The sequence below is a fragment of the Bufo bufo genome, chromosome 2 (genome assembly GCF_905171765.1).
Source record: "Bufo bufo chromosome 2, aBufBuf1.1, whole genome shotgun sequence".
Lineage (NCBI taxonomy): Eukaryota > Metazoa > Chordata > Amphibia > Anura > Bufonidae > Bufo > Bufo bufo.
In genome coordinates, this window is record NC_053390.1 from 451,886,925 (window position 1) to 451,901,553 (window position 14,629).

General features: G+C 46.5%; 1 protein-coding gene across 1 annotated transcript in view; it reads right to left on the reverse strand.

Moving 5' to 3' along the window:
• The window catches only part of STK11 (serine/threonine kinase 11), a 90,465-nt gene that overhangs the window by 24,975 nt on the left and 50,861 nt on the right, over positions 1-14,629 (reverse strand). The window lies entirely within an intron of this gene.

Below are 14,629 nucleotides of genomic sequence, written 5' to 3' on the forward strand. Positions count from 1 at the left end.
CAACTGACGTGGACTGTCGCTGATTAGAAGGAAGTCGTCTAAATACGGGACTAGCGTGAGGCCTGCTTTCCTTAGGAATGCCACCATCTCCACTACTAACTTTGTAAAGATCCTCGGGGCCGAGGAAATCCCGAACGGGAGAGCCCTGAACTGATAGTGGTGATTCGGCCTCTGTCATCTCTGATGGCAAACCGGAGGAACTTTTGGGAATTGGTATGAATTGGGACGTGATAGTATGCGTCTCGTAGATCTATCGTACACATTAGGATATTTGGGTTTAACAAAAGGTATTGTCGACATCAGGGATTCCATCCTGAATTTCCAATACAAGATGAATTTGTTTAAGGGTTTCAGATTTATTATCATGCGGAATGACCCCTCCTTTTTCTTTACCAGAAAAAGGTTTGAGTAGAATCCCTTCCCTTGATGTAGTATGGGAACCTGAGTAATTACATCCTTTTTTAGAAGGCCTTGAACATCCTGCCATAGATTCGTCTGGAAGCGCGTTATTGAAAATCTGTTTGGGGGTTTTGAAGACAGCTCTATCCTGTATTCTGAGCCTATGATTTCTTTTGTCCAAGCATTCTGGGAGATCAGTTCCCAGGAAGTTTGAGAGCCTTCCCCCCAATGTGGTGTCATAGTTTTTCGTTGGGTTTAGAGTGGGAAAACCCCTTCCTTTACCCCCTTTGGGGTAGCTCCAGCGCCCGGTCTTCCCTTTCCCTCTGTAAGGTCTGTCTTAATTTGAAGAGGAACGAAAGGGATAGCGGCGTTTATAGGGCCGATCTTCAGGAAAACCTTTTTTATCGGAGGCTTTTTCGAGGATTTTATCCAATATGGGCCCAAATACATACTCTCCCGAGAATGGTATGGAGCAGAGTTTCATTTTAGATGTTTTATCCCCTGACCAGCATTTCATCCAGAGCGATCTTCTGGCGGCGTTGGAGAGGGCACCATCCCTAGCTGAGAAACGGACCGACTCGGCCGAAGCATCAGCCAGGAAGGCAGTGGCTGATTTGAGGAGGGGTAGGGAATTTAGGATCTCCTCCCTAGGGGTTTTATTTTTAATATGATCCTCTAATTCACTAAGCCAGAGGAACATGGATCTGGCCACGGAGGTTGCCGCGATATTAGATTTGATGTTAAACATGGCGGCTTCCCATGACTTCCTTAAGAGGATGTCTGCTTTCCTGTCCATGGGATCCTTTAACTGGGAAGCATCCTCAAAAGGGAAGGGATGTTTTCTTATTCACCTTTGCTACTTGGACATCGATCTTGGGGATCTCATAAAATTTTTGGGACTCCACAGGATCAAATAATAATCGATTCTTGAAGGCGGTGGAGACCCCTAAACGTTTCTCAGTGTCAGACCACTCCTCCAGAATCATGTCCCTAATATTCTCGTTAATAGGGAACACTCAGGTTTTCTTAACCCGTAGGCCCCTAAACATTTCCTCCTGGATAGAATGATTTCTCTGTACATCTTTCCTCCCATAGTTGATCTAACAGCTTTTAGGAAATCAGACATAACCTCCATGGAAAAGTAAAACCTACGGTTACTGTCAGACGAACCTGCGTCCGAGTCCCACTCCCCCTTCTCCTGCGACTTGACCGACAGAACGTCATCTAACACAGCCTCAGAATCGGAGGATGAGGGGGATCTGGGTCTCTTCTATATGGGGTGGGGAGTGTCCACAGGATTGGAAGATAAATGAGACAAAGATCACCGTATCTCTTCTTGAATCATTGTTCTAAGTTTGTCTTTTAGAGAAGGAGCTTCATCACGGACAATATTGGAAATGCAGGCTTTACCTAACTTCTTGGAGCAATTATCGGGAAGCCGGGCATTTCAAAAAATGCACTTAAGGGATCTCTTGATTTTCTTTTATGCCTCCTTGGAGACCTAAAAGAAAGACAGGGGGGTTCCATGAGGAATAAAGTTTGGGGGCTCGGGGCCCCCATTATAGGCGCCAAGGAAATATTGCCCATATAATCCCACAGCCAGAGGAGAGGGGGATCAAAGAGACTCCCTGACCATAAATTAGGAACTCTTTCCCCAGAGGGGAGCTCAAAGTTGCTGGCAGTAGCGGGTCCGACTCTTTGAGAGAGCGCTCCGTTCCGGACATTTTGGGGCCGGGCACTGCTGTAGGACACCTTCGTCGTTCTGCTGGGTGCGCGGCTTCATCAAAACGCTGTGCTCGGCTATTAGCCGGCCGGAACGGCGCATCCTGCCCACGTCACTTCCGGTCGACGGAAGTGACGTTGTAAGAAAAGCGCCCGATGCGCAAACCCGGCTAAGCCTACCGGAGGCAAGGCGGGAGACGTCGCCCCGGGAGCAAGCTCCAGATAGGACCAGAGCGAGTCCTCCCGATCCTTCCCCTGCCCAGCGTTAGTACCAGGACCGCGGGAGGGCAGGGGAGAAATCCTGAAAGGTAACATCGTAAGCTTTATCTCCCTGCATACAGGGAGATATTTCTCTGCCCTGTCCTCTGTAGGGGACAGGAAACACTGGTGTTGGGAGGGGGGAATTTGATCCTTTCTCTGTTCCTGCCCCCTACAGAGGTCAGGGGTCAATCTCCATGTATGCCGTCGTGATGATGCTATGGAAAAATTGGGCATTTTTTAGACCTTCTGAGAGGGATGCAAAAATGGACTACTATAGAAACATGATGTGTAGTCGGATGGTCGCTGCCTATGAGCACTATCGCCTGTCTTCAGGAAGGCTTGACCCTCTGCGCTCATGCTCCACTGTCATGACTGGTGGGGGGAGGCAGGACCAGCACCAGCTCCATAAGCAGCAACTTAAAGGGCTTCTGTCACCCCCAAAACACATTTTTCATTTTTGGGCTTGTTAAAATCCTTATTGAACGACTATTCCCTATATAGGGCTCTTACCTTTGTCTGTGGCTTCGTTTCATTAAAAATGTATCTTTTAAAATATGCAAATGACTTCACTACCAGCAAGTAGGGCGTCTACTTGCTGGTAGCCGCCGCAAAAAAACGCCCCCTCCTCCTGTTGATTGACAGGGCCAGCGAGCGCTCTCCTCCTCCGGCTGGCCCTGTCAGCATTTCAAATCCAGCGCCTGTCTTCATTCAGCGCAGGCGCTCTGAGAGGAGGCTCGCCTCCTCAGCACTCCCTCAGTGCGCCTGCGCCGATGACGTCACCGAAAGAGAAGACGTCATCGGCACTGAGGGAGTGCTGAGGAAGCGAGCCTTCTTCTCTCAAAGCTCCTGCGCCAAATGAAGACAGGCGCGGGATTTGAAATGCTGACAGGGCCAGCTGGAGGAGGAGAGTGCTCGCTGGCCCTGTCAATCAACAGGAGGAGGGGGCGGTTTTTTGCGGCGACTACCAGCAAGTAGATGCCCTACTTGCTGGTAGTGAAGTCATTTGCATATTTTAAAAGATACATTTTTAATGAAACTAAGCCACAGACAAAGGTAAGAGCCCTATATAGGGAATAGTCGTTCAATAAGGATTTTAACAAGCCCAAAAATGAAAAATGTGTTTTGGGGGTGACAGAAGCCCTTTAAGTCTGGAGTCTCTGATGAGCAGTTTTCTTCAACCGCCTTCTGAAGAAACCACCCCGCAGCAGTTGTTGGACATGCAGTAGAACCTAAACCAGCAGGTGGTGGTATACTTGGACTGCATGCTGTCACCCATGATCCAAAATCCCCTGGACTAGTGGGCATAGAAACTTGAAGTGTGGCCACAACTGGCCAAGTTTGCCATGGGCATGCTTTCCTGCCCAGCCAGTAGTATGGCATCAGCGCGGGAGTTCAGTGTGGTGGGGGGCACAGTTACCCATAAGAGAACTCGCCTTTCCTCCCAAAATGTCCCAAAAACTAACCTTCATAAAGATCAGGCGTGGATCATCGAGGATTTCCAGACACTGGTGCCTGATGCAACAGAATGGATAATTCTGCCACTAATGATCATACTGTAGTGTGCTGCAACACTTGAATATCGTGCAAAATGGGCCATTACTGCTGCCGTCTGCCTGCTGCCTCTACTGCCATTCCTATAAAGAGGCTTCATGGCCTACTGATCTACTAATATGTACATGTTAAATTATTACAAGGAGATACATACTATTTGCCCTTGCTATCACACTGCTGTTGTTGGGTTCTGCTACTACTGTGATCTGCCACTGCTGCTGCCTCCCCTCCCCATTCTGTCATGGGGCCCCTATTCTTACTGTTACTGCCACTGCTGCTGACCTCCCTCCCACTGTTTTGCCGTTGATCCGTCAGAAGAACAGGAAAAAAAAAAAAAAGTATCCTGTATTTTGAGCATCCGTAAGGCCTCTTTCGCACGGTCAGTATTTGGTTAGTATTTTAGGGTTCTTTCACACTTGCGTTGTCCGGATCCGGCGTGTACTCCATTTGCCGGAATTACACGCCGGATCCGGAAAAACGCAAGTGAACTGAAAGCATTTGAAGACGGATCCGTCTTCAAAATGCGTTCAGTGTTACTATGGCACCCAGGACGCTATTAAAGTCCTGGTTGCCATAGTAGTAGTGGGGAGCGGGGGAGCAGTATACTTACAGTCCGTGCGGCTCCCGGGGCGCTCCAGAATGACGGCAGAGCGCCCCATGCGCATGGATGACGTGATCCATGCGAGCACGTCATCCATGCGCGTGGGGCGCCCTGACGTCACTCTGGAGCGCCCGGGGAGCCGCACGGACGGTAAGTATGCTGCTCCCCCACTCCCCACTACACTTTACCATGGCTGCCAAGACGCTAACCATTCAGAAAAAGCTAAACGTCGGATCCGGCAATGCGCCGAAACGACGTTTAGTTTAAGGCGGGATCCGGATTAATGCATTTCAATGGGCATTAATTCCGGATCCGGCCTTGCGGCAAGTGTTCAGGATTTTTGGCCGGAGCAAAAAGCGCAGCATGCTGCGGTATTTTCTCCGGCCAAAAAACATTCCGTTCCGGAACTGAAGACATCCTGATGCATCCTGAACGGATTTCTCTCCATTCAGAATGCATAAGGATAAAACTGATCAGGATTCTTCCGGCATAGAGCCCCGACGACGGAACTCTATGCCGGAAGAAAAGAACGCAAGTGTGAAAGAGCCCTTATCTGTATTTGTAAAGCAAAAGCAGGAGTGGGTCCAAAACAAAGAAAAGAAGCAAATATTTACATCACGTTTTATCTTTGTTTTGGACCCATTCTTGGTTTTGGCTTACAAATACTGGTCAAATACTGATGAAAAATACTGACCAAATACTGACCATGTTATAAAGGGCTTACGGATGCTCAAAATACAGGATCTGTTATTGTTTCATTTTTAGGTTCTTCTGAATGGAAAAATAAATGGTGATGTGAACACAGCCTTACCGCCACTGCTACTACCACCGTCCCCAATTTGTCATGGGGCAACTGCTGTCACTGCTACTGCCACCCTCCCCACTCGGTCATGGGGCCACTAATATCACTGCTACTGCTGCCACCCTCCCCACTCTGTCATGGGGCCACTACTTGAATCTTGGTGCACTGCACAGTTAAGTCCACAGTAATAAATTAGACCTGATGATAACATTGACCTGTAATACTGACAGACAGTAATTCGACAGCTAAAACAAAAGATTAAAAAGCATGTGTTTGGACTGCCACAACATGGATTAGAAGAACCTCTCTTTTCCCTTCCCCCATGACAGCACCACAGAGAGAGAGGATCCTCCGGCACCCTGGAGTGGGAGACCTGCAGTTTTCTTTCAGGTACCGCTGGTCTGGAAGTCCCAGAGATGTTCTGGAGGGCTATGTGGTAAATAACTGCTGGGGTCTATCGCCATATGTTGGGCTCGCAGGACCCTAGGAGCCGGTGGGGGTCCGGGGCTTCCGTCTGGTTCTTCCAGTAAGATGTGCGTTCCACGTGACCTACTTCCAGTTTAGCCGGAATTTGCGTTCTAATTGCGCATAGCTTCCGGGGGAGGGGGGCAGTAATAAGGTGCAAATACCCGGGACCCTCGCCGATCAGCTGTTTGAGAAGGCAGCGGCGCTGCTTACCGCAGGCCCAGTGACGTCACAACTAGTATCAATGGCCAGGGCGGGGCTAAGCTCTGTTCACTTAAATGGAGCTTAGCCACGCCCAGGCCAGTGATACTAGTCGTGACATCACTGGGCTTGCGGTAAACAGCAAGAAGGCAGCGGCGTTGCTGCCAGCGCAGCTGCCTTCTCAAAACAGCTGACCGGCGGGGGTCCTGGGTGTCGGACCCCCACTGATCAGATGCTGAGGATAGATCATCAGTTTAAAAAACTGCAGAACCCCTTTAAAACTCCTTACATTCAAGATACTTCTATTGGTGGCTTTAACCTCTGCAAGAAGAATCTGTGAGATCCAGGCTCTCTATCTCTCAACCCAGGCTCTCTCTCTCTCAACCCCTCCTCTGTCAACCAGATCCTTCCTTTTTACAAAAGGTTCCATCAAAATATAATAGACTGCAGGAGATAGTTCTTCCAACTTTTTTGATGATCCCTAAAAACGAGAAAGAGGGAGTTCCACTGTCTAGAGCAGTGTTTTCCAACCTTTTTTGTGCAAAGGCACACTTTTTTCATGAAAAAAATCACGAGGCACACCACCACTTTTTTGACTTAGCTATAAGTTCAGCAACGTGATAGCTAGCTTTAAGAGCTCTTTCATTTACCTTTGTGGTTTTTCTCATGAAAGTTGCCTGTTTCTCTGTGTTTTCAAGCAGGCGAACAAAATAGTCCGCATTCTTGTTTTGAAGCGAAGGGTGTTTCGTTTGGAGATGGCGTTTAAGTTTACTTGGGACCATAGCACTGTTAGATAGCTTTTCACCACACACCAAGCACAGTGGAGTTGGTTTCTTTGCATCTCCGGTGAAAGTAAATCCAAATGAAATATAGCTTTCGCTATATTGCCTTGTGCCAGAGAATTTGCTTGAGCTAACCATCTTTGCTTTCTTTTGATCCCCACTCATACTTGGGCTCTCATCTGGCTCCGAATTTTGTTCAGGGTCCAGTTCTTTCCTTTTCAAAAACTTGTCCATCACTGTATCTGCTCCTGTCTCACTGTCACTCAGTACTTACTGTGCTTGTCTCCTCCAGATAGCCGCTGTCCGTCACACCTAAGGCGCGCTTCTCCATCCAGATCCATTAATCAGCGCTCTTCTGCTCATGTCTCCTCCAGATCCATCACTCAGCGCTCCTCTGCGCTGCGACGCGATAATCAGATCCATCGGCGCTCTTCTGCGCATCGGTGATCTACTGCGATGTCTCCTCCTGTCAGACTGTAACAGGACAGTGACACCGGAGCTATATAGTCCGTAACATGCGGCTTCAGCTCACAAATAGACCAAATTGGAATTTTTCCCCACGGCACACCAGACAATATCTCACGGCACACTAGTGTGCCGCGGCACAGTGGTTGAAAAACACTGGTCTAGAGGTTAGGAGATGCCTTTTACGTTACCTAGAAGTCACCAGAGATTGGAGAAAATCCTCAGCTCTATTTGTCCTTTTTTCAGGTGTAAATAAGGGCAAGGTAGCTTCAAAGACTTCTCTAGCCAGATGGATTAAGACAGTTATTTCCCTAGCTTACACTTCGTCTGGAAATTCTCCTCCTCTCTCTCTTAAAGCACATTCTACTCGGGTAATCTCCACCTCTTGGGCAGAAAGATCTAATGTCGCTATTGAGCAAATCTGTAAGGCGGCCATGTGGTCCTCTCCTTCTCGTGGGGGGAGGGGGGGGGGGGGAATGATGATTACATTTACCCTTAATCGGATTCTCCACACCCCACGACAGCACCCTTCCTTATTCCCTCCCTGGTGTTTCATGGGTTCCTCTTTATTGCACTGGGTGTAGCAAAAAAATGGAAATGTTATATATTGGTTAAACTAACTTGGGTTGGAGTCACTCTCACGCTCTGTAAACCACTGAGGTAGGAGAGAGGCTCCACCTTTTTATTCTGCAGGTTTCCTGTCCCTAGGGGCGGATCCTCTCTCTCTCTTTGGTGCTGTCGTGGGGTCTGGAAAATCCAATTACCGGTAAGTGTAATCATCATTTTCACCACTATATTGCCACTGCCTCCATTTCTTTATTTTGTTCCAGCCATTTGGACACAGCTCCTGCAGGTGCGCATACTGTTTTTTTGCTTTATTAAAGGGTGCTGTATGCATTTCCTTTTGTTTAATACAGGGGATTAGCTATGAATCTTGGTGCACAGTTACATTGACCTGTAATACTGACACACAGTAAATCTACAGCTAACAGAAGGGGATTAGCTATGAATTTTGGTGCACTGCACACTGCACCTCTTCCTGCAGTTTAAGTTCCAAGCTTTCACACTAAGATTTGGCCAAGTGGGAAGAATATGATTAGGCAGATTGGGCTGGGTATACCAGCCATCTATAGCAATTTGTGGCAAACTCATTCTGATGGAAATGAATTTCTTGGTGAACTTCGGCAAAGCTGCCGAATCAAATTTTTTTAAAACTTTGTTTATCTTTAGTTATTACCATTTTACTTCACATATGATCTTTGGTCAGTCATACAGGTTATCTCCTTGAATGTGAAAGGTCCCTGTATAAATGCCTGATGGTACTATGACATCTGAAACACCTTAAGGCCTCATGCACACGACCCGTGTGTGGCCGTTCCATGCATTGGGGACCGCAATTTGCGGTCCCCAATGCACGGGCAACATCCGTGCAGCGGCCGGGACAGATCGAGACCCATTCAACTTGAATGGATCCGTGATCCGTCCGCACCGCAAACAATAGTGGTGTTCCATGCCTCCGTTCCGCACTGCAGCTCCAGATTGCGGATCCATTCAAGTGATGTGGAAAGCACACAGCCGGTGCCCGCATATTGCGGACCTGCTGTTTGCAGGCCGCAATACAGCCACAACCGGGCAACGGCCGTGTGCATGAGGCCTAAAGCAGACGTTGCTATGCTCCAAGAGACACATCTCAAGGCTTAAGATTTCATCAGAATGCAAAAGTTATGCGTGGGGAGTGTGGCAGGTTCTCCAGCCACACAGGGTTAGGCCCCCTGCACACGAACGCGTGCTTCCCGTCGCCGTATTGCGGACCGCATTTGCGGATCAGCAATACACGGGTGCCGTTCCGTGGGCACTCTGCATCATGGATGCGGACCCATTCACTTGAATGGGTCTGCAAATCCGGAGATGCGGAACTGAAGCACGGAATGGAACCCTACGGAATTAAAATGAATGGGTCCGCGATTCACTGCGGCTGCACCACAGGCTGTGTTTGTGCATTGCGGCACGACCACGGGGTGCACACGTTCGTGTGCAGGGGGCCTAAGGAAGGAATCTTGGTTTTATTTCATAAGAACTCCAAAATGCAAGGGGAGGAATGAGACTCAGAGGGCAGATTACTTAAATTACTTCGATGTACACCAGTAGGAAATGAGAGTCTCTACAACCTATATAGCCCTAATGATTCCAACTGGTTCTTCTTTTCAGTAGTCATAGCTATGATTTCCACTGATCTAACCCGATTTGAAATTGTGGGAGGGGATATGAATACCGTTTTTAACCGCTTAGAAGACAGAAGAGGTAGCACTGCACCACTGCCCAGGGCATGAGATTTGATCTTGCCCACTTTTCTAATAAATAATGGGTTGACTGACCCCTGGAGAAGTGATCACCCTGATGATATGGAGTTTACACACTACTCACACTCCCATTTATCATCGATTATCTATTTGTCAGTGCTCCCTTGGAGAGGAAGGAACAACCAACAACTATAGAAAATCTTTTAATATCTGATCACGCCCCCATTTGTATGGGCATGCTGGATGATATACCCAGAGGTTCTGAATTTGTCTGGCGATCACCCTCCTTCCTTAGTGAAAATGATGACTTTTGGACACAAGTACATAGCTGGTGGTTAAAATATTCTTCTGACAATGCAGCCCATCTGTAATGACCGGCGTCACGCAAAGGGAGGGAAATGGGAAGGCCCTGTCCAAGGGAGAGGGAAAGGTGGTGACCCCTGACTCACCTTGCGGCTGGCACCTGACTGCCCTGACGTCCCTAGACGGGTTCCTCACCCGTACGCCGGTCACGTGCCTAAACCCTGGCTTTCCCTAAGATGAGCCCTGTGTAGAGAACGGGGCGGTGGGATCACTAGTCCGCACCACTGACACTAAAGGAAAACACCAAGGAGAGGACAGACAATACAGACAAAACATATAATCCCAGGTGGGCGACAACAGCAGACCACCAAGGCCCACAGGGATCCGGAGGGTAACACTCTGGAACAACAAACAGGGAACACAGTTACACAGCTCCAGTGGGTCAGTATAGAAGTCCAGGCAGGAAGCTCTATATCTGGCAACCAGAGAAGTGAGAGAGGGGAATATAAGGAGGTTGGTAGTGCTGGACAAGAAACAGCTGAGGAGAAGGAGCTACGGATCCCTGAGTGAGCCAAAAAGGGTTCCAAGGCAAACCCAGAAAGCTACCATAAAGAAACAGCACTATGTTTCTACATAGAGCGCGCAGCCACCCGCTGCGACTTCCTGACCCCGGGTATAACGGAGATAGGCGTGGCTCTTGACACTCTCGTGACACCATCAATCCCATCCATCCCTCTATTGGGAAACTTTGAAAGTGGTCCTCAGAGGATGCTTGATCTCTCATGTTGCCCATTGGCGTAAGAAATCACAGGTGCAATATCTACAAGCCAGTGAAGCTCTCAGATCAAACACATACTATCTGATAGGGAACAATTCAGGCATTCAGTTAGAGACACTAAATATTTTAGGTATTGGAATAAAATGGGGAAATGATTAGCTAGATTAGCAAAAGGAATACAAGAAATCTGGCCCATTACCCATTTGAAGGATTGTGCCAGACAACTAATAACTAATAATTAATGATACCTTTCACTCTTATTTCCAGAACTTATACTCTGTGGACCCTTTCGACCAGCTGGCAGCGAATGCTTTTCTGGATCAACGTTCTCTATCTTTAGTATCTCAGATGCAACAAGAGATCCTCAAAACACCAATTACATTGGAGGAGGTACAGGGGGCTATAAAGGCACTTAAGTCAGGAAAGGCACCGGGACCTTACGGGTTTGGTGAATATTTTAAAATATTGTGTGCACAGATAAGTACAAGTCTGGTGTCCTTATTTAATAACTTTAAAGAGACACACCCAAATCGCAGAGCGAAGGAACGCCCGGTATATTGCTGTCCTAACTAACTATGAGTAAATACCCAAAACTAGACTCAGAACAGCATGTAATATAGAATCACAAAAGTTTTTTTATTGGACATACACTTGTAAAAAACATAGAAGTCCATATACATTAGCAGCATTTAATCACACAGGATAGATGTCCACAGGTCTGTCCATTATAATACATATAACTTGCAATAAAACTCCCGGGCTGTGAGAAGGGGTAATCAATCACAGCCCACAGTTAGTATATAAAGTGAATAGTGCCACAAAATTACAGATAGCCTATAGGAGATCAATACAGTCAAGATAAATACCGACCAAGACAGTCCTGGATCCAAACACGTGTTTCGCGGTCGCTTTCTCAAGGGATGTAATTTTGTGGCACTATGCACTTTATATACTAACTGTGGGCTGTGATTGATTACCCGTTCTCACAGCCCGGGAGTTTTATTGCAAGTTATATGTATTATAATGGACAGACCTGTGGACATCTATCCTGTGTGATTAAATGCTGCTAATGTATATGGACTTCTATGTTTTTTACAAGTGTATGTCCAATAAAAAAACTTTTGTGATTCTATATTACATGCTGTTCTGAGTCTAGTTTTGGGTATTAACTTCAAAGAGAGTAACTGCCACAGTCAGCTACAGCCCAAAACCTGAATGAGATATTTGACTTTAAAGGGTTTCTGTTACCCCAATTTTCGCTATTAAACAGGCTGACATTATAGATGTGAAAATGTCACCTGAATTTAACTCTACATTCCTTTTATTTAAGTATACCCCCGTTTTCGTGTAATTTTAACTTTTATTATATGCAAATGAGCCTCTCGGAGCAGGGGGGGGGCATTGCAACTACTCCTAGAGGCTCCGTTCGCCCACCTCATTTCCACGCCCTTCTGTCTTTATTGACAGGGCCAAGCCAGCGTTCTCCTGCTGGCCCCGTCTGCCGTGTAAATCTCGCGCCTGCGCCGTCCCATTCAGTATTCGGCGCAGGCGCAGTGAGAAAATTGGGGTAACAGAAACCCTTTAAGGATTTGAACCCTTTAAGGATATTAAACTACAGGCAGGTGGCTCAGTGGTTAGCACTGGTGTCTTGCAGCGCTGGGGTCCTGGGTTCAAATCCAACCAAAGACAACATCTGCATGGAGATTGTAGGAACTTTTCGTTCCTTATTCTGTAATCTATATAAAAGTCTACACAAGCCAGTGTATATACAAACGGATTCTTGTCCCAGCCCTTCCCCTTAGGCAAAGTCACATGACAGGGTTGTCCCTTGTTCACCCTGTTTGACTTGGCTGTTCATTTACTAACAAATGGTAGCGTCTTTGAAGATATATCAATCGGGGTTCAACAGTCCACTTAGCTTTTGTTTGCAGATTATATCCTCATGTTTATGAATAATCTCTCCAGGGACCTCAAAACAGTGTTTAAAACACTAAAGGCTTTTGGTCATGTATAGGATTTTAGCGTGAATTCCACTAAATGTGAATTACTATGCCTGAAAACGAATCTCAAAACCAGGAATCATTCCATGGACGAGTTCCACTTCAAGTCTCTAAAGGTTAGGTCATCAATATCAGATTGGCAGGGGGCCGACCAACGCCCTATGCTCTTACCTCCCTAGTAAATGATGATGGTACCTTTATCAAACGCGTTTCGCCGGGTGTAGACTCGGCTCGTCAGGGATATTGGTGGACAGAGCACCGGATGCAGTGGCTGTGCGTCTGTTCTCTTCTTCTGGCAGTGGCAATGTTTGATACTCCCGCGTCTCCTTTTGAACGCGCCGCTCCTCCCACATGTTGCGTCACTCATCACATGTCTCCTCAGACGGAGACACCTATGCCGAGATACCGCCCCAAGCTGAGTACGGGCTCGCTGTGCTCCGTCACTACCTGGAAGTGACATGTACTGTGGGAGTGGTGAGTTACTATGGGGATCTGACTCCGCGTCCCCGGCTGCCTTACGTGCAGCAAGTCTCTATTGATGATCGCTGTTAGGCGATCTTGATGCCAGCTGGATCAGAGGACAAAGTAGGTTGTTGTATACGTATTGCTTAGTGGACCAGAGATGACGCTCAATCACCCTGTCCTGCTCCGGACCGCAGTGAGAGCATACAGGTCCAGTCCACTTAAAGATTACTACCGCAGTATAGTTACGTTTCATTGCAGGTTTTTTAGGTGCTGGTCAGATCATAGCAAATATATATAAAGTACTGGACTACCATATGTATATCACACAGATACACCTGTACATAACCAGCATCAGTGGACATCTGTGCACAGAGTAGATTTGCACAGGACGCTGATCATGACAGTAACGTTATCTCCGTGGCATATACAGAGGCTCAGTGTACCCAGACATAATTAGTCCTAATATATATAGTATTTTAGATGTATAGATTATCCCTAGGCTGGTGGTAATAGTCCAAAATTGTAATAGAATTTTTTTTTTTTTTTTTAAAGTGTGATACCCCTTTAAAGAGAACATCCCATGCAATTCAAAATGGATTGTTTGGTGGGATAACATTTTTTTGTTTCCTTTTTAGAAAAGGGACAGAAAAAAAAAAAAAAATTAAGAGACAAATTGTTCACCTCACTGATCCCCTATAGCTGGTCTCCACGTCTCGACACAGAGGACATGGCAATATAATGTCTGCTCAGCCAATCACTGGCTAAGCCGGCATCTCCTGCAGAGCAGCTGACGATCACAGGGCAGAAATGTATTCCTATTAACTCCCCTGGAGTGAAAAGGGGATCGCTATACAGAGACCTGGCAGCAGGGAGGGAGACTGAGCATGTGTGACCAGCAGTACTTAGCTCAGAAGCCAACATATATCCTGACCACAAGATGGCGTCCTACTATGTAAAAAAAAAAAAAGTTATACCATCATATAAACGATAAATATGCTTGATTTTTCTATGATCTATAAAATGAATATGGCATGTAATGGTAGGACAACACCTTTAATCATTTTAAGTAAGGTTATAATATTTCTTAAGATACATTGCTTAGTTGCTGCAATTTTTTTATTATTGTACAGAGAGTACAGCTTCAAGATATTAAAGTTGTCCTTTTTGCAGTTATATAAGTAAACATTTTCAATAAGACAGTTTTTTTTTTCTAAAAACACAAACCAACTGATAAATGCAACTGGATGGTTGAGAGGTAGATCTCAGGCTTACAAGTAAAAGAAAAACCCCTTTCTGCCTCTGCTACATCCCCTGCATGTTCCACAGTGAAAAAAGCTGTTCTCATCACACAGAGTCCCCATAGGACTAACCATGACTCCGAGAGAGCGTGGTTAAGCAATGCAGAAACAAATGTAGTAGCATAAGTAGAGGAAGGGAGAACAGAATGAAAATTATATGAAACAACAGGGTGTTTTTTAAATTTAAAAAAACCTCCGAAACTGCAATAAAACAAAGATAAGGCTGTGAAACATGA